We start from the raw sequence: 25989 nt of genomic DNA on the forward strand, positions 1-25989 counted from the left end.
TTTCATTTCAAGGTGGCTGTTTTTTGGCATGTATTTTTTTTTTTTTTCCAAAAGAATACTGAAGCTGACAGGTACTTGCTCTAAAAATTTACTTCGCCACCTGCTAGCTGAAATATTGCTTTCATGGATTTATATTGTATTAAAAGGTCACTGGCTGTTTAAGTCTTAAACAGTTTTAATCATTCTAAAAGTCTCTTAACAGTAAGAAAAGGAAACTCAGAACAAACAGCAGCAGGGACTCTAATTAAAAGGGCCAATTCATCTAATTTTATTTGGGGTTAATTATTCAGGATTCATTCTTTGATGTGTAAGGAATAGCAATTAGTAATTTTAGTGATTTGAGAATCATTGGAGGTGTAATCAGTTAAAATGAGTGAGTGTTTACAACACAAGGTGGTGAATTAGTCTCTCTCAGCTGGAGAACAGGAACATTAGGCTCCAAGAGATCAAGGCTAAGAACTGCAGACCCTAGTAATAAGAGTCACTTCAAAATAAAACACATGTCAACAGCATCCAGTGTTCTCTTTCCTCTGAGTAAAGGCGATGCACAGAAGCTTCATGGAATTACCTTTACCAGATCTCCATCTTTACTTCTCTTGGCAACCATGTCCCTTCATTTGGCTCTTGACACCATGCTAACAGTGAATACATTACATGAAAAAAAAAAAAAACAATTCTAAATGAACATACCATTTATCAGCAATATAATACCTACAATAGCCATGCCATTCGTATCCACATCAGTATCTGTAACTGATGGTGGTGCATCCCCATCTGAACCTCTAGCTCAGTGCTCAAAATTGAATTCAGATACCCTAACCCACAGACATGCTCAGCTCCCCTTGTGTACTCTATTTTTCTATTTATTTCAGTACAATTCCCCCAATCACAAAGGTTAGGAGAAATCCTATTTTCTATTTATTCTCTCATTCATTCACACTGACTATAACAAACCATATTAAATGATTTCAAAACTTTCAAATTCATTTACTGCTCTGCAGTTCTACTGCCACCGAAATACTTAATGACTAGTTACCTCATATTTAAACTTATGAACCAATTGAAATGGTTTCCATTCTTCCCAATCTATTCCTTTCCAACTAATCACATACACTGGTACCAGACTGAAAACTTCCATTGGCCGTCAAATAACCAAAACAAATCTTTGAGGGAGAGGGAGGACAAAGTTGGAGATTCTCCCTTCCTGGATTCAAAACTCACCAAAAATCACAGTAACGAAAAGAGTATGAAACAGGCATAAGGCCAGACATAAAGGCCAAAGAAATAGAATAGAGAGGCAAGAAATGAACCCTCGCATGCATGGCCAACTGAGTCAATGGCAACTTTGCTAGGTTATAGAGGATGGTTTAGGAATTCTAGAGACTTGGTAAGACCCCTGCTCCAGGCTTCCCATGATCGGACAGGATTTCATACCACACAGGCAGAATCTTTAAACAAGACAGGCCTCTTAGGAGGAAATGGAGAGCAACTTGAAAGTTAGCTCCACCTTATACCTTCTTAGAGTGCTCTGGTGAGTATGAATCGTATGCATTCTTTGAGATCACTGCTGCTAAAAGAAGCGATGCAAATCCTGTACTTCAGAACAGTGGCTTTCACTCAGCTACACACCCAGTCATCCATCCAACTACCTTCCTTGACTCATGCCTTTGGTCATGCCCTTGTATCCACCAAGACCTCCCTCTTCATTTTGAAGCCCAAGCTATTCTTGGAGGCCTGGTTCACCTTCCAAGTGGTGACCTTGGCTAACCCCAATAGCTAGACCCCATGGCTACTCCCAATAAAAGCACCTTCCCAACTCCTACTCTATGAAGCCCTTCGACAGCATGTTCACGATGCATCTTGTTGAGAATACAGGGACCATTTGCCTGCACTGTGTGTTCCTTGAGGGCATACATCACGTATGATTCATCACTTGAGCCCAAAAGTACCTCTTCCCACGCTTCAGAGAGTTGAGATAGAGAAGAGTTAAGAAAATATTTGCAGAGTGGGTTTATGCATGAATTCTCAACAACCACAGGTTGAATCCTAGCCAAATTAAATTATCCTTTGAAGGAAGAATCTGAGTAGTTATCAATCTCAAAATAAGTGTATATATGTGTAAGGAAGAGAGAAAGAGTGGGAGAGAGGCATCGGAGTGTAACTAAAACAATAGCAAAATGAAGCCCTAGCAGCGAAATAAACAAATACTGGGTTCTCTCTGGAATGTTTAGAAATCTTGGAAAGGAACCACATAAAGAGCCCTGAGGTGGCACTAACTTGGCACATCAAGTGCTTCTGCGACTGATTAACCCGACATTTCCTTGGGTTTGGGAGTATTACTAGGTCACTTTTATTATGGACAAACTGTTCTTGAACTATTTGTAAGACATAAACAAGCTATTGTGATGAATCAATCAAACAGGTCAGTTTTGTCCTGAAAACCGTGTGAGATAGCCAAGGCAAAACAACAGTCACCACCCCAACCAGGCAGTCAGACCAACAAGAACATCCCCAGACCCCAGTGCCTTTTGCTTAGTTTTGGATGGGTTCTTTTTGCCCCATGTTGACCTATAAACCCCCACACTTAAATGGGCAAGTCTTGCATCATGAGCTTCAAAAGGCCTCCAAAGCCTATTAGATTCTGTAAAATCTATTAGATCCATGAACTTACATTTTTTTAAAAATTAGAATAGAGAATTCAAAAAGTAATCTCCTGAAAAGTCAAGTTTGTCTCTAGGGAGGCACTCCAAGAAAAAGCTCACTCTTTGTATTTCATTCACTCTGCTTTCTTCACTTCCTCAGATTAGGAAGTCATGTGAGAGGAGACAGTCCCAATGTAAAGTTTGGTGACGTGTTCTGGGCAGGAGTTCAGGTACCTTGTTATTTTAGCAGACCTGGACTGGCTGCCCAAAAACATAATTTAGCTAAGTGCGGATCTTGCCCCTCTTCCTGCTTCATTTGGCCAGCTGCCTCGGAAGGTCTTTCATTCCAGAGGGCAATGGATTTATGGCTCCTTTCAGTTCTCCAACAGTAGTTCCACTTCTTTGAGTTTCAAGTTCAGTGAGCTCAGTCTTGGCATTCAAGATGTTCCTTATGTCTCATCCTTAAGAGTGCTTGCCCTGGGTCTCTTTGCCGAGGACATGGTGGCCGTTCCCTTCCTGGCACTCAAATCAGCAATATCATGCTGCTTCTTATAAATAGACTCATCCCATTACTCAAGTTACTTCTCTAAGTCCTACTGGCACTTTCATGGCTTAACTGGTACTAATGGTACAACTTTATAAACTCACAAAATCATCACATCAGAAAGGAATTAGAAAGGAGGTTCTGCTAGTCTACGGGTCAGCAAACAATGGCCAAATCCAAACTGTCTCCTGTTTTGTAAATAAAGTTTTATTGGAATACAGCTATAGTCATGAATTCATTTTTCATCTATGACTGCTTCTGTGTTCTGTTGGTAGAACTGAGCAGCTGGAACAAAGACCTTACCAAGACCTTACCAGGGAAACCTAAAACATTTCCATCTTCAGTTCAGTTCAGTTGCTCAGTCGTATCCGACTCTTTGAGACTCCATGAATCGCAGCATGCCAGGCCTCCCTGTCCATCACCAACTCCCGGAGTTCACTCAGACTCACATCCATCGAGTCAGTGATGCCATCCAGCCAGCTCATCCTCGGTCGTTCCCTTCTCCTCCTGCCCCCAATTCCTCCCAGCATCAGAGTCTTTTCCAGTGAGTCAACTCTTCGCATCAGGTGGCCAAAGTACTGGAGTTTCAGCTTTAGCATCATTCCTTCCAAAGAAATCCCAGGGCTGATCTCCTTTAGAATGAACTGGTTGGATCTCCTTGCAGTCCAAGGGACTCTCAAGAGTCTTCTCCAACACCACATTCAAAAGCATCAATTCTTTGGCGCTCCGCCTTCTTCACAGTCCAACTCTCACCTCCATACATGACCACAGGAAAAACCATAGCCTTGACTAGACGGACCTTAGCTTCTAGCCCTTGAACTCATTTTACGGATGAGATTAAGAATCAGGAAGGTTAAAACAGTGTTCCTAAGGAGTAAGCAAATTTTTCAAAGCACGGTATTTAGAGCAGTGCTGGGCATATGGCATACACACATTCAGTAAATACGAGAGCTCTCCAGTTCGACAAGAAATTTCATTCCTTTAATGTATTATAGTGTTCAGTGTTTTGTTTTTGTTTTTTTAATTACAACGTTGTAGCCTTTGAGAAATTCACTGTCTGGAGGACTGAACAAATTTTTAAACAGATAATACCAACATAACATTGCATCAGTCTTCTATTGGTGTTGCAAAAATCTACCGCAAACAGTCCTTTAAATATAACACAAATGGAACACCATAGGATTCTATAAAAAAGAAGGCTGTCATGAGCCTCACTGGGCTAAAATCAAGTCTCAGCTGTGTCGCACTCCTATTGGAGTCTCCAGGGCATCCATTTCCTTGCTTTTCTAGCATTTAGAGGCCACCATCACTCCTTGGCTTATGGTTCCCTTCCTCCAGTTCAAAGCCAGAAAAGGGTATTGAAATCTTTCTCAAATTACATCATTCCAAAGACTTCTTCTGTCTCTTATCATTCATTTCTACAGGTCTTCATGATCAACTCCATCTTCAACTTTTATTCTCCTCTGCCATGCAACTGGATGTATTCACAGGCTCCAGAGATTAGGACATGGACATCTTTGGGGCCATTATTGTGTTAACTGCAGTTATCATAAAGAAGGGAAGCGTGTACACAGTGCTATAAACCTCAAAGAACAGTTTGTCAGCATAGGGACACAAGGGTAGGCAAGAGTTAAAACTCTTTCATGGTACAAATTTTCTGGACTTTCCCAAAATTTTCTGAAAATATCATCCTATTTCACCATATTTTAAATTTAAAATATCTATTTTTCAACTGTTTGAGTTTGTTTCATACACACAGTTCTTTTCTTTTGGCAACCATCATCTTGATATCACAATTTAAGAAAAGAAATGCTGTTAGACATTAGTTTGATGACCTTTAAGAAGTAAGTTGGGGTTAGAATTGCATACTTTCCTTGTTAGATTGCTTTTCTGAGGTCAATTGTGCAGATAAGAAAACTCAGACAGACAAGGAACCTGCCCACACAGACTCCATCTAAAATCTAGAGAAAGTTCCTTCATATCTCTGACTCACATAAATAGAATAAAAAAAGTTAGGGCAGTGTTTTTATGATGATTTACATGGCAGTGCTTTAAAAACAGTGGGGGGAGCGAGCAAATCTAGTACTTTGAGAAAAATAAATGTAATGATTTAGCAAATGATGGAGCTATACATTTTACTTTACATTTTAGTTCTTCAGACAAAAGTGTAACTGAGACTAAAAGACATAAAAATATGTGCCTTAACTGTTATTAAGACTTAGGAAAAAACTATGTTTTCTTAGAAAAAATGTAAGAATGTCACAGAAACATTAATAAAGGTCTAACAACACTGTGTAACTCTATTCACAAATCCTAAGGCATAGCAATGAAGACCAAAGAGAAAGTCCTTGGTGTGAGTGACAAGTAACTGGAAGTGTTCAAGTAGAGGCAAGGAGACCACTTGATGTGCACATTATAAAGCTGATCTAAGCTTTTTTAACCCAAGAGACCCAGTATGTGACCTTTAAAGGTTCCTGACTTAAAGCACAAGAGTCAATTGATAGCAATAAGAGACTTAGCTTTTTTTGTTTTCTTTTCATGGATATAGTCAGAAAATGTACTGTGGGACTTCCCAGGTAGTGCTGGTGGTAAAGAACATGCCTGCCAATGCAGGAGACATAAGAGATGTGGGTTCAATCCCTGGGGTGGGAAGATCCCCTGGAAAAGGGAGTAGCAACTCACTCCAGTATTCTTGTCTGGAGAATTCCGTAGACAGAGGAGCCTAGAAGATTATGGTCCATGGGGTTGCAAAAAGTCAGACATGACGTAGCAGGCCACGCTACAACAATTTTCTCAAACACAAGTAGGTGCTTACGAAGTACATGGCATGAAATAATTCTCTAAGCAAGATCAAGGGAAAAGCAACGTGTAATGTAGCGATATTATTCTCTACTCTGACCCTGAGTCCCATGTCTTGCTGTCTCACTGAAAATGAAAGCTGTTTGTATTCAGATTTTCCCCCAGAGTTATATTTTACTCACTATAAGGCCATAATTTGTCAAAGGACAAATGAGTGGTCACCTAAGCAACATGAATGGGAGTAGCTAGGCTGTCAATTCTTGCAAACTGAGGCCACAAGAATCCATAAAGTTGCTGCAATACATAAAAATCTGGTACAAAGCTTAGAAACACGTGAGAACTTTCTGACCTGGCCCTTGTTAACTAAGATGGAGGTGATGCAACAATATTTCTTAAATTAAGGTGTACACATTTCCACCCTTTACAATAAAACCAAGTAAAATACCAAATTACCAAGACGGAAAATTCCCACCGTAAACAACCGGAGCTACCGAGAAGAGAAAAACAGGACATTCAGTCATAGGAGCTCAATGCCCTCCTGTTAGGAGAAAATACACACACATTCCCACGCAGAACCTTTTCCTTGTGAATAGAGCTCAAGGTGCAGGAAATAGTTTGATAGAGACATTATATTACTTAGACAAAACTCAACTAGATTATCTGTTGGTTTATTAGATTAAGGCTTTAGGCACATTGTTCTTCTCTAAGAGCTCCTGACATGAGCCAACACATACATTCTTTGGAATGAAGGCTTTTGTGAGAGAATTTTATGGTACTTAAGCTCTTGAAAAGACTTGTGAAAGCCTTCACACCAGAGGATTAAACCCAATCTTTGGGGCTACCACATTAGGAGGGTCCAGTTCACTTCACACAGCCTTAACTAGGACATGTGAGCCTTCTTGGACATAATGCCGAAGAGTTCCAACTCATTTATTGTGGGATTTCTCATGTGAACCCCCATCCCCTCATCTTAGTCACAATTCAAACAGCAGATCCTTAGTGCTGCTGGATGAAATTGAAAGCAAAGTACTCTAGAAATAGAATTCTACTAGGTTTCATTTCTACCTGTTCTAAAGGGGAATATACTCTTGGTTTTATTCTTATTTAAATTCCAGTCAGGGACATTCTTAAAATAATTAATAAATTCCCGGAACATATTGCATCACATATTCTAATTCCATACTTGACTGTAAATAAAAGCTCATGGATTAAAGATCATCGCATCCACTTGGGTTCTAGTTTGATTTCATTGCTTTGTTTTCAATAGTAGGGCTTTTTCAGCCTCAAATTGGGTCTAAAATTAGACCAATTCGTGGAATTAAAAGAGTATCATTTTAAGCTTCCTTAATCTTTAAAGGTGGAATTCCTTGGTGGCTCAGACAGTAAAGAATACACTTGCCAAGGATTCAGTCTCTAGGTTCAGGAAGATCCCCTGGAGTAGGAAATGCAACCTACTCCAGTATTCTTGCCGGGAGAACTCCTCAGATAGAGGAGCCTAGCAGGCTACAGTCCATGAGGTCGTAAAGAGTCAGATATGACTGAGCGACTAACACTTTCGCTTTTCTCAGTTTCAACATTTAAAAGACTCAGAATGACTGTTCATCCCAAACCATCAGCGTTATAAATGTAAAAAGAAGATATATTTCTAGAAGCAGAAAGACCTTAACATTTTATTCAAACATCTACAGCCTTTGCATCTCTAGTATTTAAGGTGTTAGATTGTAAAGTGCCTCTTAATACTCTCAGTTATAAATCAAGTATAGTAAGTATTTATTTATCCTTACAGTCAATGATTTCTGTATCTTGCTGATTACAGCCTATGAAATAATTTGAAATTATGACACCTCGTTGTTTCATCAATCATTAACGAAAAGGCTCTTTTGACTAAGACTTACAGAAACCCACAAAGTATACCCTAATGCTTGTTCTTCCTTTACCTTAATCGTTTTATCTATAGAACCATGCATATCAACACAGTGCAACAGAAATGTCTACAGGTTCAGAAATGCTCTACATTAGGTCAATACTCACCAAGTGTGGCTCTTGAGCACTTGACATGTGACTGGTGACTGAGAGACTAAATTTTTTAAATTTTATTTAAGTTTAATTAATTTACATTCAAATGCAGATCTGCAGCTTCTACACTGGACCACACATATCTCATCATATTTTACTTATAATTTTACTCCCTACCCCAACTCCAAACTTCTTCAAGAAAAGCAATAAATCCAAGATTTTAATAGCAAATAATTTAGACCACATACATATTTTAGATTAAGAGCTGGAAACATAAACATGCACCTGTGTTTCCATTCATTTAAATAGAGCAATAAGTTGAAGATGAATTATGTCTTACTTTGTCTCAGAAGTTCAAACCCAACACTATGTCAAGCATGATTACAATTGGAAACCTGCCAACGGGAAGAGTCTTCTCAGTATCCACTGGTATCAAAAGAAGAAAGCAGCCCAGGAGTCAGTGCTGTCATGGGCTTGCTTGAAGACAGAAGGCAGGAGGAGAAGGGGACAATAGAGGATGAGATGGTTGGATGGCATCACCAACTTGATAGACGTGAATTTGAGCAAGCTCCAGGAGTTGGTGATGGACAGGGAAGCCTGGTGTGCTGCACTTCATTGGGCCGCAAAGAGTCGGACACAACTGAATTGAACTGAACCTGTTTTCTCTCCCAACCACTTAAGATTTAAAACTGTCATCCAATAATGTCCCTATGTTGTGCCCCTAAAGCTAAGCTGTCCTTGAGAAAGTAGAGATATAGGGAAAACAAAAGACTGTCTTTTCTAATCTCCTCCTCCATAAAACAGTAGCCACTCATATACGTATACCACAGCCACAAGATCAATAAATACCTTTCAAAAGAGACTTCCGAACATGTTCTTCATGGCTGAGAGAAATCTTTTAGACACAACTACTATCAATGAAAATTTACAGCAGCAATTAAATTATATGATATCTGGGACTAGCTTCAAAATAATCTTGGGTGAAGGAAAGAAAAGGGTATATAGATGAAACAAGACTGGCCTAAGCCAAATCATTGGCAAAGACAGAGAATATATTCATGAAGGCTTATTGCAATATTCTTGCTACTTTTGTATATGTTTGAATTTTTCCATAGGAAAATGTTTTTAAAAATGAAAAATACATATTTTTAGAGGTTATAATAGCAACCTTCACTATCCTAAAAGTTAAGAAAGGTAATGAAACATAACTATGCTCACCTCATTTTTTAGTTAAATGTGCTGCCCTCATCTATTTTTTACAAAATAAAGTAGACAACTCTTCAGGATCAAGAAAAAACCCGTCTTCAAGCTAGTCTCAGCCAGTATGTTTAATGTTTCATGCAACATGCAAGGACCTCAAATCCTTGCTGAATCTTTTATACACATAGCCAATTTACCCCATATCTAGTTCCCCTTCAATTACCTCTTCAGATGTTTGGAAAGGTGCCTAGTGGATGCAAAACTAATAGTACCACTAGGTTCATACTTACTGGAAACCGTTTGCAGGGGAGCTCTAACTTGTGGATGCCTGAGGTAACTGTGCAAGCACAGTATTTGCATTTGCCTAAGGGAATGAACTAAAAATATAATATCTACTGCTTCATATATCAGCTCATAGTTTAATCCCAATAGATCACAAATTATATCAATAATACCATTATTATGTGTATAGCATCAATACAGTGATCTCAGAGAATGAAGGGAACACTACCAAATTTAAAATCTTAAATCACCCCCTTAAGGACTGCAAGTGTTGGGAGAAATGGCACTTAAACAACTTGATTCCAAATACGGGAGCATTTCATGTGTTTGGACCCATCATAGTAAACAGCTGGTATTTCGGTGACAGCGGGAACCTCTAGGTAAATTCTAGCATTTTAATGGCTTTTCTTCTCTTTAAAAAACAAGCAAGAACTGAAATTAAATTGGCACCCGAATGTCCCCAGGATTCCTGTCCATTTTTCCTGTGCGCTAGGAACTTTTAAAAATTACATCATTTAAGTGTACAGCAAGATGGGTGAGCGGGTGGGTTACAGATCAGGCAAAGCTCTGAATGCCACGGCACCTACCTCTTACCTTACTGAAATATCTCTTCTCCCGGCTCACCCAGGAATAGCACTCTCCAAAGCCAAAGACTTTAGCACACTCTAAGGAACACTGCCCCAATTTTTAATAGGACCAAATACTGGGGAAGATTCACTCAACAGCGACAATTCATATTTATGTTCCCAGGGAAAACTGAATGCTTCTTTCTAATGGTTCTCAAATGATTCACTTACAGGTGTGGAATTCGGTGACTCCTGAGTACACTTCTGATTTGGATACCAAAAGGCAGTGCTAGAGCTTTCAGAGTAAATGTAAATAATAGAGCTGCTTAATTTTCTGCAAGGAGCATGGCCAGCTCTGGCTAGTTACCTCCTGCCCTTTCCTCAAAGGATTCAGGGAGAAATGATGGCAGTATCCTCTACATAAGCAACCTGCAAAGTAACTAGAGACCATTATCATGTCACTTCATGCACTTTCTTCCTTGGAGTTAGCTCTTTTTTCTCATAAATCACAGACATTTCCCAAGCCCCAGCTCTGTTGCTTTAGCTTACTTATTTCCTCAAGGCACTCACTTTCTTCTTAATCTCAGAAGCTAACTTTACCTCTGTCATCAGTGGCCAAAAGAAATGCCATGTTTCTTTGAAATATCATGAAATATTTCCATTTCTTTAACCACATCAACCAATCCCTACCCTGACTTCCATATATCAAACTTCATTCAGAATTAACCAACTGCTCAAGTCCAGCACAAATGTCATATGCTCCAGTAAGCTTTTGCTGATTTTTTTCATTCAAATTCATTTCTGTATTCATTGCATGCTCATAGTAGATGAAGGTGTAATCCTTAAAGCATTATCACTTTCTACCTTACAATTGCATCCATACTTACCTGTAAGCTCCTTGCTGATGGAAACCATGATTGATTTATATGACCCTCCCCATAGCAGTTTCTCAGATATGCTTGACCATCATTCAGGAAAAGAAATGCATTTCACAGAGATCCAGCACAGCCTAAGTATTGATACATGTGCGTGTGTATACCCACACGCCCACCAAACACACACAACTAAAACAAAAATTTCCCAAACTGAAACAAAAATTTCCCAAACAACACTTACCCTCGCTACATGTGAATTGTCCATTTTTGCTGGTGATATCACAGCCCACTAATTGATTCATGACCTACTGATTGGTTGCGGCCCATTTTGGTAACACAGTATGTAGTATAGGGTTTCTTACACAGTGTCAAAAAATGCCAAATGAATGCATGGTCTGCTAACAAAAACAGATTTATTTTTTTCACCACCGTATTCGTCAACTATAGTTTCCTTTGTTCCCTTAACAAAAAGAATCCCTGCAAAATGTTGGATAAAACTAACAATTATCAGGAATATGTAAAACCTAGTCTTCTGTTTCAAGGAAATCATAGTCTCCTGAGTGTGTACAGATTTCATTTTATACAAACTACATAAAATCAGCTCAGTTTTTCCCTTCTCCCTCCTTGTCTATGGCATCTTAGTAGCACTTTGCTCAACATCAAACATTATTATTAATAATGGTCTTCAGATTTAATCAGGCTCTCACCTAAAAAGCTTATGTATTTAAAAGTAAAGTAAAAGTAAAGGTCGCTCAGTTGTGTCTGACTCTTTGCGACCCCATGGACTATAGCCTACCAGGTTCCTCTGCCCATGGGATTTTCCAGGCAAGAATACTGGAGTGGGGTGCCATTTCCTCCTCCAGGAGATCTTCCCAACCCAGGGATTGAGCCCAGGTCTCCTGCGTTGTAGGCAGACGCTTTACCCTCTGAGCCTTTGGGGAAGTCGGTGTATGTAAACCACCCTAAAACCAACCAGCTTAATGAAGCAACACCTATATTATCGAGTAAACCATCTTCCACTCTGTCTTGCCCTAGAACTATGATTCTATTCTACCTCAGCTCTTGCAAAGACAAACATAAAAACAGGGTATTAACAATCTGTGTAATCTCTCTTGTATAACGGATACTTTCCCCCATGTTCCCTGGTAAGAAAAGTTATTTTTCCAATAGTGTACTGTGAATAACTTCTAGAAAATAAGACAGCTCATTCTTGTATATAATAACTAAAAAATGACTGTTGTTTTCAAATAATACAAATAAAGATTTTTATGGCTGAATTAATTGCAGGTGGGAAACATTTATTCATCTTAAATTTCATCATCCCACAACTGAGAAATCTTTGAAAATATTAAAGTCTTGAAGCACAAATCAATGAGACATGTTAATTTTCCATTGGGAAATGTTACTGAGAAATATGATAACCCATAATTCTCAAACATTATTAGCTGAGAATGTCAGTGGCCTTAGGCCTCAGTTTTGAGCCCCTGGTCACCTGCAGCTTTGCAGAGCAGTGAGGAGCACGGGCTGTGATATGGAGCCAGACTCCTGGGTTGGTATTATGGCTATCACATGCTGGCTGCATAACCTTGGACAAGTTACTTAACCTCTCTCTCCCTCACTTCCTTATATGTAAAATACATATGAGAGGCCAGTGAGATGATTTGCCTTAAAGAATGTCTATGATAACTAAATTAAATGAACATCCAAATATGGAACACAGTGGCTGGAACACACTAAGCATGCAAATAAAGGTGGAAATTACTCCAGGACCCTGCCCTCAACTGCATTACGAAAGGCAGGACTACATGAAGAGGAAGAACTGGGCACAGTGGAAAGAAGTTTTCCTTGATTTGTGAATTAGAAACTCCACAGCTCTACCTGTTCTACTTGTGAACTGTAGTTACGTAAACTGAGTCTTGTCTCCTCATCTGTAGTATGCCAAGAAACAAAAAAGACGTACCATAAAATTTAACAGAAACTCAAAGGAAATGAAAATAGCTTTCAGCTAAGGAATCAGAAGAGGCTTCATAGAGAAGGTACTGCTTGACGCAGACTGTAGAATAGACATGTGAAAACAGAAATACTGAAAAGTGTATTCCAGACAGACGGAACTGTTTGCATGAAGACATGAGGCAGGAAAGCATTTTCTCTTTTTTCAGAGAAAAGCACATGGTCCAATCGAGCCGGCAAGGGCATAAAGGGAAGCAGTTGGAGCTGAGGTTCAGCAAGCAGATCCCATCAGCAAGGGGCCATAGATTCCTGGCTGGATTGGAACTTACCCCCATAGACATGTGGATACAATAAGGGTTGTAATAGGCCATTAAGAGGGTCAGGTCAATAATGTGGAAGCAAGGGTTCAACGTGCAGAGTGGTCAGAGGCTCGGGCTCTGGAGATAAGTAGTTCCAGAATCCAGAAAGCAACTGCCAAAGAATGGAGGTGAGTGATGCTATAGAAGGGCAGAGATGATGGGGGTGTACAACAAGTGGACCTCAACACCTGAGGAAAAATACAGGGTTAAAGGGAAATGACAGTGCAGTGCAGTGCCATACACAGACGCCCGCAGAGGAGCAGAGCTGAAGAACCCACGAAGGGCAGCCCACCTAAGAGGCATCTTAAACAACCAACTGCAGTCTCCTTCCTGCAGGCTACCGAACACAAATGAGGACCTTATCCATGGACAGTATGTGAGTGAACTTAATGTCAGAGGTGAGTCTGAACCTAAAGATTCCAGGATCAAGGAAAGAATTGGGGCTGAGGGGGTACTTGGAGAAAAGAGATGTAGGAGCTATAGAGAATGAATAAGATGTGAGACAAACAAGGATTTTTCCATAGGATATAAACTAACACCATCAAATAGACAGGACAAAGCAAAACTAGGGTACGGCCTCTCCCGTGTGAAATGGAGCATTTACATTACATAGTATGTCTACTTCATCCCTTAGAAAATGAAGCAAAGGCCAATAACAAAATCTCCCCTCAACATCAGCCATATTTCATTCCCAACAGTGATGGTAGAGGGCAAAAGTCATAGGTGTAAAACATTAAACTATAAGGTTGGGAAGACAGGAGTGAAAAATTGTTCAAAAACATGTTTTGTTGTTGTTTTCCATTTATATCACATGTCAGTGAAAGGAAAAAGAGACTCCATCACTCCTGGACAAAAATAAATAAATAAGTAAACTCAAAGAACCATTAAGGGTTTTTCACGACTATATTAACTCCTGAGCAGACGGGAGCCTGACTTTGTCCTGTAGTAAGTGTGGTCTTCCTGGAGACAAGAAGAAACAAGAGGTATGGAGTTTGGTTAACTATAGGATCAGAGCCCAAAGGCTATCTGTCTTTTTAGCAACTCTGCACAAACAGACTACGTGCTGTTGAACAATACATAATACACAGCTGGGCTTACGGCAAAAGAAGAAAAGTTAGAAATGACAGTTGCTGATAACAGCAAGAAAACTAACGTTAAGAATACATCTCCTCATGATAGTAAGATTTCACATTTTATAGGTCCCTGATGAAGAAAGTCTCAGACAAACTGTCCTGTCTTCTGGCAAAGCTAAAAGAGGTTAAGAGAGATCTGAAACCAAAGCATTAAAAAACAAGCAAAAGATGATTTGAACATGGACTGTTTGGATTAGAGAAAAATCAAGGGAGATGAGTACAGGACAGAACCATTGGCCTGCCTTTCCAGGTTCATCTCATTCACCCAGCTGTGCTGTATTCACTGCCATATTCTGCACTATGGTAAGCACTCAACAAAAACGTGTTAAATAAATGAATAAAAGCCTTCAAAACCACACTTGCTTTTCCCCTCACTGAAGATACCAGATTCCTTCTTGCCTCTGGGTCCCTGAACAGATTATTCTTTCTGAATATTCTTCTTCAGCCCTCACCTTATAACTTTCCTGACATACAGAACCCCTATAACTTGCATCAAATAAGCATAAGTGCATTAGCCACCCCATTATATACCAGAACTACTTCTGCTTCCGCTTCATATCACTGGCCATGGTTCATGTTGGCATGAGTGCTTGATTAACAGCTATGCCCCCAACTAAACTACAGGCTCCAAGAAACCATCGGTTATGTCGATTTTGCTCACAATTGGGTTCCCAAATACCTGAAAAAGTTACTAACAGGTGGTTGTCACTCAATAAATTTTGGAAGAATGAGGGAATAAAATAAGGACACCTCGGTAACATCAGCAGCACAGTCTCCCTTGATAATGCCAACTTCCTCAAAGACTCTGTTCCCACCCACGAGCCCTGCTGTCAATGTGGCTCTCATGACCACAGTCCTAGAGATCTCTCTGACCAGAAATGGACACTTCACCATTGTGAAACAAAATTTGACACCCCAGTAATTTTGAGAGGATGAGTCAGCTTATCATATATAGAACAGAAGCAGAAGCTGGAAGTTACCACTCTACACCCATCATATTAGTACAAAGTATAAAGTCACATGATTCTATGTATTGGAGAAAACAAGAATCCTAATGTTTTACTGGGAGAATTGAACCCTGGTGCAGCCTAGAAATTGGCCTAACCTAGTGAAACTTGGTATAAAAATGTCCCTGTATACGAGACAGCAAAAGAGACACAGATGTATAGAACAGTCTTTTGGACTCTGTGGGACAGGGCAAGGGTGGGATGATTTTGGAGAATGGCATTGAAACATGTATAATATCATATGTGAAATGAATCGCCAGTCTAGGTTCGATGCATGATACTGGATGCTTGGGGCTGGTGCACTGAGATGACCCAGAGGGATGGTACGGGGAGGGAGGTGGGTGAGGGGTTCAGGATGGGGAACATGTGTATACCTGTGGCAGATTTCATGTTGATGTGTGGCAAAACCAATACAATATTGTAAAGTGATTAACCTCCGATTAAAATAAATAAATTTATATTTTAAAAAATTTTAAAAAAAATATACTAGGATCAAGCAAGCTACTCCTAGCCACAAAGCTGAGCAAAGATCTGCCAATCCTCGAGAACACTTATACAAAGATGTTAATCACAGGTCACAGGCTTGTGGGTGCAGAGAGCTGGAGGTAGCCTTGAGGTATATGGATGGAAAATATTTGAGGAAAATGAATCTATGAAATGCAGTAGAAACACTGTCTAGAATGCCCTACCGTGTCAAAAGTAATAAACCTCCTTGAGGGGCAGCAGTGTATAAATATATCTTTAAAAGAAAATGCTGAGACTTCTCCGGGGGACCAGAGGTTAAGAATCTGTCTTCCAATGCAAGGGACATGGTGTCAATCCCTGGTCAGGGAACTAAGATCTCATATGCCTTGAGACACCTAAGCCTGCGTGCTGCAACTAGAAGAGGCAGCGCGTCACAACTAAATGTCCATGTGCTGCAGTGAAGGCCCAGCTGAAAAGCAAATAAATAAACAAAACAAAACAAGAAAGACAAAAACAAAACAACAACAAAAAAAAAACAGAAAGAAAAAAAGATAATGGTGATCTTACAGATAAATGCAAATTAATATAATTGTTTAATCCATTAGTAACAGTGGAGCAGTAGTTCCAATTCTGGGGGCAAGAGTGAATATCAGTGATACTGCAAGGGTCCTAACCATTATATGCTAATTGAGTGTTATTTATGTACACAATTAATTATACCTCACACACACTTGTCCAGTTTTGAAATATAGACTTTTTTTCTTATCTCAGGCTAAAAAAATTAATACCAATATTTTAGAGGTATTCAAACTAAACAGTCTAATCCATAAGAATAATGTCTGATAAAACCTAAATCCTTTACAAATCTTATCCATCTATCAGTATTATTGATACAGTTAATAAAAATACTACTTTTAATTTGGGGAGCAAAAACAGACTACACTAAGCCACAATGGCAGCAAAGAAGAAAAGAAATAGGACCAGGTCTACCACAAAGTATCACAGTCTCTGGGCATAACAGCAACCTATTCACAGGCAGATATGCAGAGTCAGACTACGTGGGGTTTGAATCCTGGCTCTGCTACTAACTTGCCATCCACATGCCCTTGGGAAAGGAACCTTCCCTGTGCTCAACTCTCTAATCTATAAAACATGTAAGATAATGATAGTCTCTGCATCACAGAGCTTATTGCAAGAATTACTGGAGTTAACCCATGTAAAGGACTTGGAACAGAGTCAGCAAGTGGGGAATAGATAATAAACATTAGGCATTATTACTAGGTAAACTAAAATATTAGGTGCTTCTAAACATTCAGGCATATATAAGGACTATTCCAAACACATTAAAGCAGGGATCTATGGGGTACAAGGGAAATGGGAATGAGGATGAAGGATGAGGCAGAAGAAAGAAAAATAAAAAAGACAAAAATAAGAAAGAGTTCTTCAAGGACAAATAACAAAAATTTACCATCCTTCGAGTCATATAGTTAACTCAGTCTCCAGGAGGAAAGAGCAGAGATGTACATGGACTCATGAGATGGAGGTGCAATAAAGTGAAAGTACTGAAACTCTAGTTTCTAAGGACCCCAGAGCACCCGTGGGTCCCACCTTCATGGCTTTCGACTTCTCTTGAATTTTCCAACATATAGCTAACTAGCCTTCACTTGGCTAGCATGAGTTAGTTTCTATTTCTCGTTACGTTATAGTATTTGACTGAGAAAATCCCTTCAGTGGAAAAGAGATCAGACTTGCTCTGTGTCAACTCAGAAGGCAAAAGGCTTAAGAAGGCAGAATCCAATATAAGAGGTATATTTTCAGCATATGATTCACCCAACAAACAAACAGGCTCCAGGGAGTCATGAAACACTTATCACCTTGGCTGTATGAGCATTAATCCAGGGTGCAAGTTCAGAATGGGAGGCTGAACTAGTTAATTTCCAAGGTTTTTCAGGAGTGCATGATTCTAGGACTCACTAAGATCTTTATGAACAGAAAAAGCCTCCAGTATACTAAGAAATGAGGAGGGGATGGCAACCCACTCCAGTATTCTTGCCTGGAAAATCCCATGAACAGAGGAGTCTAGCAGACCACAGTCCATAGGGTCACAAAAGAGTCAGACATAATTGAAGCAACTGAGCACCAGCACAAGCACCATAGTAAGGACTGAGCACCATACCAAAATGCATTTGTGATACAAATGTTGGAGGAGATTCTGTGGCCTTACAGGCTGAAGTGCTTCCTCCCACATGCCATGCATGTTTCACATGTAAGATTTTTCCATGGTCTGTCACCTAAGTCTCAGTGACCATCCTATGCAAAACTGATAGACATCACCCTTGTGATTTGGCCACACATTTAGTCCTATCTCATTTTCTGCCATGAATGTTAGGCCTGTCTCATTTCCAAATCAAATAATACTTATTAAGTATCTATCCTGTATCAGTTTTTACATATGTCCAGGAAATCACCTAAAGCCCAGGAAGAAGGGAATGCTATCGTCATTATAAAGACAGGAGAAAAGAAAGCTCAAAGGAAACCAAGTTTGTCCAAGTTCCTTGACCTCATAAAGCTAGAATCAGAACTTGAACCCAAGATATTTACCAACAAATATGATAGCTTTACAATATGCCACAAATATATCTTATGACCACATTTCACATTCTGAAGTATCAAGCCATAAAGTCCCTCTCCTTGGGAATCTAGACACACTCAGTTATTCAGATTCCCCTTACTTCCTGAGTCAACCACCTACAACCTCTCCCTGTTAATGACACTGACAAGTTGGACCACTGTCCACTGTCCTATCTACTCTCCTGCGTGGAGACTTGGAATTCTTCCCATCACCCAGGAATGGAGGAGACAGCCTGACTCACCAATGACAGTCAATGGTAATAAATGCAATAGAAGCATTGCCAACCGTAAATCAGGAGACAGATGTTCTTACTACACCTCAGTCAGACTGCTGTGGGAACCTGGACATGTCACATTTCTCCCTGTAAAATCAGATGAACTCAAGAGTTTTTCAAACTTGACTTCTCAGAATCATATGAGAATTTTTCATAAAGTACTAATGCACAGGCCCACTGCAGACCAATTAAATCAGAAGCTCTGGAGGGGAAAGTTCTGGCACCTGTAGTTCATGAAAGCCCTGATCCTGACTAAGGTATAGCCAGGGTTGACAGCACAGATGATCTAGGTTTTTCCCTAAGCTTTCCAAGGTTCCTGACCCCAAAGGATCAAACAGTTAGACTACTCAGGCCACACCACCACTTCAGGCTTTCTGAAGTTTCCATGCTTTCACACCTCAGAAAGCCTCTTTCTGGCCAACCACAAAGAAGAGACACCACCTTGTCTTCAACAGTCGGCAGCATCTGCAGTTTAGACAAGAGCTGTGAAAACAGCAGTTCAGCAATTCTATGGTAAGTAGGACATGTTTAGAAAGCTTACAAATGAGAATAAGAGCTGAAAAGGATATGGAGGAAATGGGAAAATGAGAAATAGAAATTGTCCAGTCCTATTCTGGAGTACCTCAAGACTGTATATTGTCACCCTGCTTATTTAACTTATATGCAGAGCACATTATACAAAGTGCCAGGCTGGATGAAGCACAAGCTGGAATCAAGCTTCCTGGAATATCAATAACCTCAGATACACAGATAACAGCACACAGATGGCAGAAAGTGAAGAACTAAAGAGCCTCTTGATGAAAGTGAGAGAAGAGAGTGAAAAAGTTGGCTTAAAACTCAACATTCAAAAACTAAGATCTTGGCATCTGGTCCCATCACTTCATGGCAAATAGATGGGGAGACAATGGAAACAGTGACAGACTATTTTCTTAGCCTCCAAAATTACTGTCGATGGTGACTGCAGCCATGAAATTAAAAGACGCTTGCTCCTTGGAAGAAAAGCTATGAACAACTTAAGACAGCATATTAAAAAGCAGAGACATTACTTTGCTGACAAAGGTCTATCTCTTCAAAGCTATGGTTTTTCCAGTAGTCATGTATGGATGTGAGAGTTGGACTATAAAGAAAGCTGAGTGCCAAAGAATTGATGCTTCTGAACTGTGATGCTGGAGAAGACTCTTGAGAGTCCCTTGGACTGCAAGGAGATCAAACAAGTCCATTCTAAAGGAAATCAACCCTGACTATTCATTGGAAAGGCTGATGCTGCAGCTGAAACTCCAATACTTTGGCCACCTGATGCAAAGAATTGACTCACTGGAAAAGACCCTGATGGTGGGAAAGATTGAAGGCAGGAGGAAAAGGGGATGACAGAGGATGAGATGGTTGGATGGTATCACTGACTCGATTGACATGAGTTTAAGCAAGCTCTGGGAGTTTGTAATGGACAGGAAAGTCTGGGGTGCTGCAGTCCGTGGGGTTGCAAAGAGTCAGACACGACTGAATGACTGAACTGAACTGATTCTGAAGCACGCCTACCTCATTGCCATTTTGAAAATATATGTTTTAGTAAGGAAAGAATTTTTTATGTAGATTTATTTGGCTTTGTTGGGCCTTAGTTATGGTACATGGAATTTTTGATCTCGATTGCAGCATGCAGGACCTTCAGTGGCAGCAAGTGAAGTCTTTAGCTGTGGTTTGTGCGATCTCAGTTCCCCAACCAGGGATCAAACCTGGGCCCCTTGCATTGGGAATGTGGAGTCTTTGCCACTGGCCCACCAGGAAAGTCCCAGAAAAGGATTTTTCTGTGAAGAAGGAGAAGGTGAGCTGGACTTGGACACTGCAAGAAATACAAGGTACCAAGCGAAGCTCACAAGCTTCAGGATAAGTTTTGTATTTTCATCAGTCAGTAGAAAATTAGGAAAACTCAGGAAAAATTATCATAGAAAAGTAGAATGAGTCTAGATTGTTAGAGAAACAGATAAGGGACAACAAAAGCCTAAACAACAAGAGAACCCACAAAAGCTTTCACATATGCACTGTAAAAGCAGTCACTTGGAGTGAATGACAGAGAGGTTCAATGTCACCCACATTAACCAACAGGTCACAAAGAAGCTTTTACAAAGAAAGAGCTGAAATGATCTATGGTCCATTTCATGAAGTGTTGACCCTGACAGACACTGGCACAGAGTGTGGAGAGTGGCAGAAAGAGATACATTTCAGGAAAACCAAAAGCCAAACACCACCTGCTACTTTCACTGGTTCAAAAAGGCCAGGTGAGATTTGAGTAGAGAAGGAAGCCAAACCTACAGGCTCACTTCAAATGATGAGATGATCCCAGTCTACTTACTAAAGAAAGCTGATTCTAGTCATTTCAGTGGTGTCCCACAAGTCATTACAAGGTAAGTATTGTGGACAGGACTCTCCTGAGATTATTAAGCACAAAACACACGTGCAAGCCCACTACCTTCCTGCAGAGTATGAGAAAGTTGTTTTTACTGAAAACTGAAAGCATTTTTTTTCCCGGGGCGGGGGGCGGGGGAGTCCCAAATCACTATAGATGGTGACTGTAGCCATGAAATTAAAAGACATTTGCTCCTTGGAAAAAAAATTATGACCAACCTAGACAGCATATTAAAAAGCAGAGACATCACTGCAAACAGAGGTGCATCTAGTCAAAGCTATGGTTTTTCCAGTAGTCATGTATGGATGTGAGAGTTAGACTGTAAAGAAAGCTGAGCACCGATGAATTGATGCTTTTGAACTGTAGTGTTGGAGTTTGAGAGTCCCTTGGATAGCAATGAGATCCATCCAATCCATCCTAAAGGAAATCAGTCCTGGGTGTTCATTGGAAGGACTGATGTTGAAGCTGAAACTCCAATACTTTGGCCACGTGATGCTAAGAGCTGACTCATTTGAAAAGACCCTGATGCTGGGAAAGATTGAAGGCGGGAGGAGAAGGGGACGGCAGAGGATGAGATCATTGGATGGCATCACCGACACAATGAATATGAGTTTGAGTAAACTCCAGGAGTTGCTGCATTCCCTGGGGTGGCAAAGAGTTGGACACAACTGAGTGACTGAACTGAACTGAACTGAAAGCTTTAGGTACACAAGTGGCAGGCAATGCCACTCTCCACTAGATGGGACATGTGCTTTTTGCATGCTAAGCTGCTTCAGTCACATCCAACTATTTGTGACCCTATGGACTGTGGCTCGCCAGGCTCCTCTGTCCATAGGATTCTCCAGGCAAGAATACTGGAGTGGATTGCCATTTCCTCCTCCAGCGGATCTTCCTGACCCAGAGACAGAACCTGCGTCTCCTGCGGCATCTGCACTGCAGGAAGACTCTTTACCACTGAGCCACTGAGGAAGCCTTAGGGATGATGTGACTGGTGGCAAATTTTGACATATATTCTATATCACAAATGACTAGGGAATTCTTTACCTTCTCACACTGATTTGTAACACACTGATGTGAATGTGTGTGTGGGGGGGGGGGGGATAGAGATTGTTACCCCTTGAGCCATCATACAGTTACTTCTTTATAATCTATTCTGCTCCTTTTTATAGTGTAAACTCCAGGAAGGAGAGGACTTTGCTCATTGCTTAGTCCCAGTTCTAAAGCAGCACTGGAACATGATAAGTTTTCTTATCACGTTTGAAAGAAGACTAAATATATAAATTATCAAGTGAGTGTCTTTTGTCTTCTCTATCATGAATTTATGTTTGGATCTTTTCTTTCACAAAGCCCCAAGAACAATCTCGTTCAGGTAAAACATGCTTTCCTACTTAATACGTAATCAGAGAAACAGACACAACTTTTTGTTTTCAAGTTGAGGATTGAGATGTATAGCTAAAGTTATAAGATGATTTCATCCATAATGGTGCCTTAATGTCTCAAAATGTACCTCTCTTCCACTTGGTTTTCATAATACTCATGCAGAGATACAAACTCAAACACATTTAGATACAGTGGATTATCTGTATTAATTTGAAGAAGCAAACAGCCCAATCATATCTATGCTGTACAGGCCAAAAATGTGTCATCCTGGTAGTCTAAAATACTGAAATCTTTTAGTTGTTCTTTTCAAAAGAAGTGAAAAACGTCTGAATTTCCAAAGATGAAATTTCCATGTTGGAACATCTTAATGAAGAAAAGAAAAACACAGGTTCTTAACAGGTCTGAGACAGATTTAAAGGTGCATTTGAAAATTATATGCTGTATTTGCACAGGGAAGAATCTCTGCTTCAAGTACTTTCTTTATACACATGCTCACAAAATTAAGGGCACACCATCCTTTGCTGAATGAGTGCTTACTAGAAATGCTGGTGTGAGCCATTTCCTTTTGTTCCCTGGAGTAAAAGCTAAGCCTTGGGGGGAAAAAAAAAATAATACTTTGTTAATGAATCATCTTAAGCTGGCAAACTTAAAGCTGAAGTCAGTAAGATTGATAAATTAAGGTTCTGATGGCAACAAGACTCTTTTCCTGTCATGCACATGGTAGTGCTATAACAGGAACACTTGTTTCCATCTTAAGGAGGATCAAGGAAGATTGATACAACGGTGAGATTCGGCATTGCTAATTAGGAATGTCAGCAAAAGAAGGTCTGACGCTGTCTGTGCTGCTGAAGTCAAAATAGCAGAGAAAGGTACGTAAGACTCATGTTCCCATTTTCTCCTTAGCCAGGGGGTGAAAAAATAACAGCCCTTCACACTCATTCAGCAATTGCAATTTACAATTCACTTCTGCACACAAATACCATTTGAACTGTATTGAACATCCGAAGCATGCTGTTTACATCCATTTAATAAATCAGGAAACTGGGTTCAGTAGGATAATCGGTCTCTCCCATGTCACAGAGACTGCAAGTGATAAAGCCAGGCTTTCAAGGCAGGCCAGTACTTCATTTCTGTATACAAGGCTGCACTGAATGACAGCACTGGCAAGAACCTGCCTTCTACTCTTTCACTTTGCTTACCTTATTTTAAAAATCAAACAAGGGTTGCCATTTCTGTTGTTGGGACAGTGGTAAATGAATGAACTTGTAAATGCAGACCCAGTATGGAAATAACTTCTACTTTTAGCCATTATTATATGTTCTCTGTGTATAAGTGTGTTGGTCATAAAAGCACAGATAAATTCATGGGTCATAAAAGTGTGGAAAGTCAAGTTCAAGTAGTGAAAGTCCTGAGAGGACAGATTATAAACATGTTCTCATGACTTGTCCAGCAGCCACTATGCTGCTTTGAAACAGAAAGGAAAACAAAATGTGTCTTTCTTAGAATGCATTTTGCTATCCCCCAAATGATTTACAAATAGACACATAAACCCCTGCAGTATGTTCTTAAGCGAGGAGGCCGTGGAGCAAAGAGAGCTCCTCTGGGTTATCCAGTACTCTGAGTTTTGTAAGACCAGGTGACATCCTCAGGACAAAACATCTCAGTCTGACATACAACAGGGATAAACACTAGAGCAGTCTGCATATCAAGGGGTGGGGTGGGGAATATATATATGTTGTGCTGTGCTTAGTCACTCAGTCCTGTCTGACTCTTTGTGACTCTATGGACTATATAGCCCTCTAGGCTCCTCTGTACATGCTGATTGTCCAGGCAAAAATACTGGAGTGGGTTGTCATGCCTTCCTCCAGGCGATCTTCCCAACCCAGGGATAGAACCCAGGTCTCCCTCTTTGCAGGCAGATTCTTTACCGTCTGAGCCATCAGGGAAGCCTAAGAACACTGGAATAGGTAGCCTATCCCTTCTCCAAGGGATCTTCCCAATGCAGGAATCGAACAGGGGTCTCCCACATTGCAGGCAGATTCTTTACCAGCTGAGCTACCAGGGAAGTGTATGTATGCATGTGCGTGTGTGTGTGTGTGTGTGTGTGTGTGTATAATGAATGTATTCACAGAGCTTGAGTCTTAAGTTTGGGAAACTCTCCACAATGAAAGTATGAACTGAAGCCATAGCCAAAAACAGTCTAAGCAAGAAAAGCCAAGGAAACCAACTTCAGGAAGCACCTCCCTTGGCCCCATGCTACAAGTTATAGAAAGTGTGTGCTGCCCAGGCTGCCCATCTGTTTCACACTAATATATGAACAATCTAAGTGTCAGGTTCTGACAAGAATAACAAAAGGAAAGAAGAATAAGGGAGAATGGTGCCATGGATCATTAAGAGAAGGGTTAAAGAAACACAGTAATTGGTGGAGAAGGAGAAAGGATAATGAACACATTTAACATTGCAGAGTCACTCTAAGCCCTGACATCAGTGCTCAAAATTCCCACGTTCCTCCATTATGATCTGGTGATTCATCCCCATGATCCATTCACTAAATAGATGGTTCCTTCCTAACATTGTTCTCATTCATGGAAACAATCTACTTTCCAAGATCCAGATGACATACATCTCCAGGAAGCCTTGCCCAATGTCCTGATCAAAAGTAATATCTTATTTCTCTCTGCGGTTCCCAACAGGCTTTGGCCAGAGCCCTGCTAGAATTCATTTCACATATTTTAAATGCCCTCCCACCAATAAATTATTAGTTTTTGAGGTTGGAAATCATGTCTTGTCTCAGTATAAACTGCTAAGCATCTGTGTCAGTGGTTGGAACAGAGGTTTTTAGTAATATTTTATTTTATTAAGTTGAATTCAAATACTTAAAAGGCTCACTGCAGCACTAGTGTTCTGGACTTAAGAAGCATGTATTCTCTCACTTAATCATTTATCAATTCATTCATTAAACAGTTACTTACTATGCCCCTATTGCCTGTCACCCATTGTGTTTAGATCCCTAAGATACAATGATGCCCCCCCTTGGAGTTTACAGTTGAGTCTGGGCAGTGATCAAATAATTATGAAATTAGAACTATGTTGAGCACTGCAATGGAAACATTTGGCAGGATTTGAAAACATCCATTCAACTCTAACACTGAAACGTCCAGGGGTCAGTTATCAAAACAGACAGAGGCAACTGTGATGAAAATAAGAAAAGGACTGCAAAGGCCGCTGCTGCTGCTAAGTCACTTCAGTCACGTCCGACTCAGTGCGACCCAGAGACGGCAGCCCACCAGGCTCCCACACCCCTGGGATTCTCCAGGCAAGAACACTGGAGTGGGTTGCCATTTCCTTCTCCAATGCATGTAAGTGAAAAGTGAAAGTGAAGTCGCTCAGTCGTATCTTCGTGACCCCATGTCCTGCAGCCTACCAGGCTCCTCCATCCATGGGATTTTCCAGGCAAGAGTACT

General features: G+C 40.3%; 1 protein-coding gene and 1 long non-coding RNA gene across 2 annotated transcripts in view; both read right to left on the minus strand.

The window, feature by feature from the left end:
* The window catches only part of LPP (LIM domain containing preferred translocation partner in lipoma), a 750332-nt gene that overhangs the window by 452169 nt on the left and 272174 nt on the right, over positions 1-25989 (minus strand). The window lies entirely within an intron of this gene.
* The window catches only part of LOC132660229 (uncharacterized), a 47137-nt gene continuing 21148 nt past the window's right edge, over positions 1-25989 (minus strand). The window contains exon 2 of the long non-coding RNA XR_009601592.1: positions 1-25989. This exon is cut by the window's right edge and continues 19342 nt beyond it. This is a non-coding gene — a long non-coding RNA (uncharacterized LOC132660229).

The sequence above is a fragment of the Ovis aries genome, chromosome 1 (assembly GCF_016772045.2).
Source record: "Ovis aries strain OAR_USU_Benz2616 breed Rambouillet chromosome 1, ARS-UI_Ramb_v3.0, whole genome shotgun sequence".
NCBI classification, from domain to species: Eukaryota; Metazoa; Chordata; class Mammalia; order Artiodactyla; family Bovidae; genus Ovis; species Ovis aries.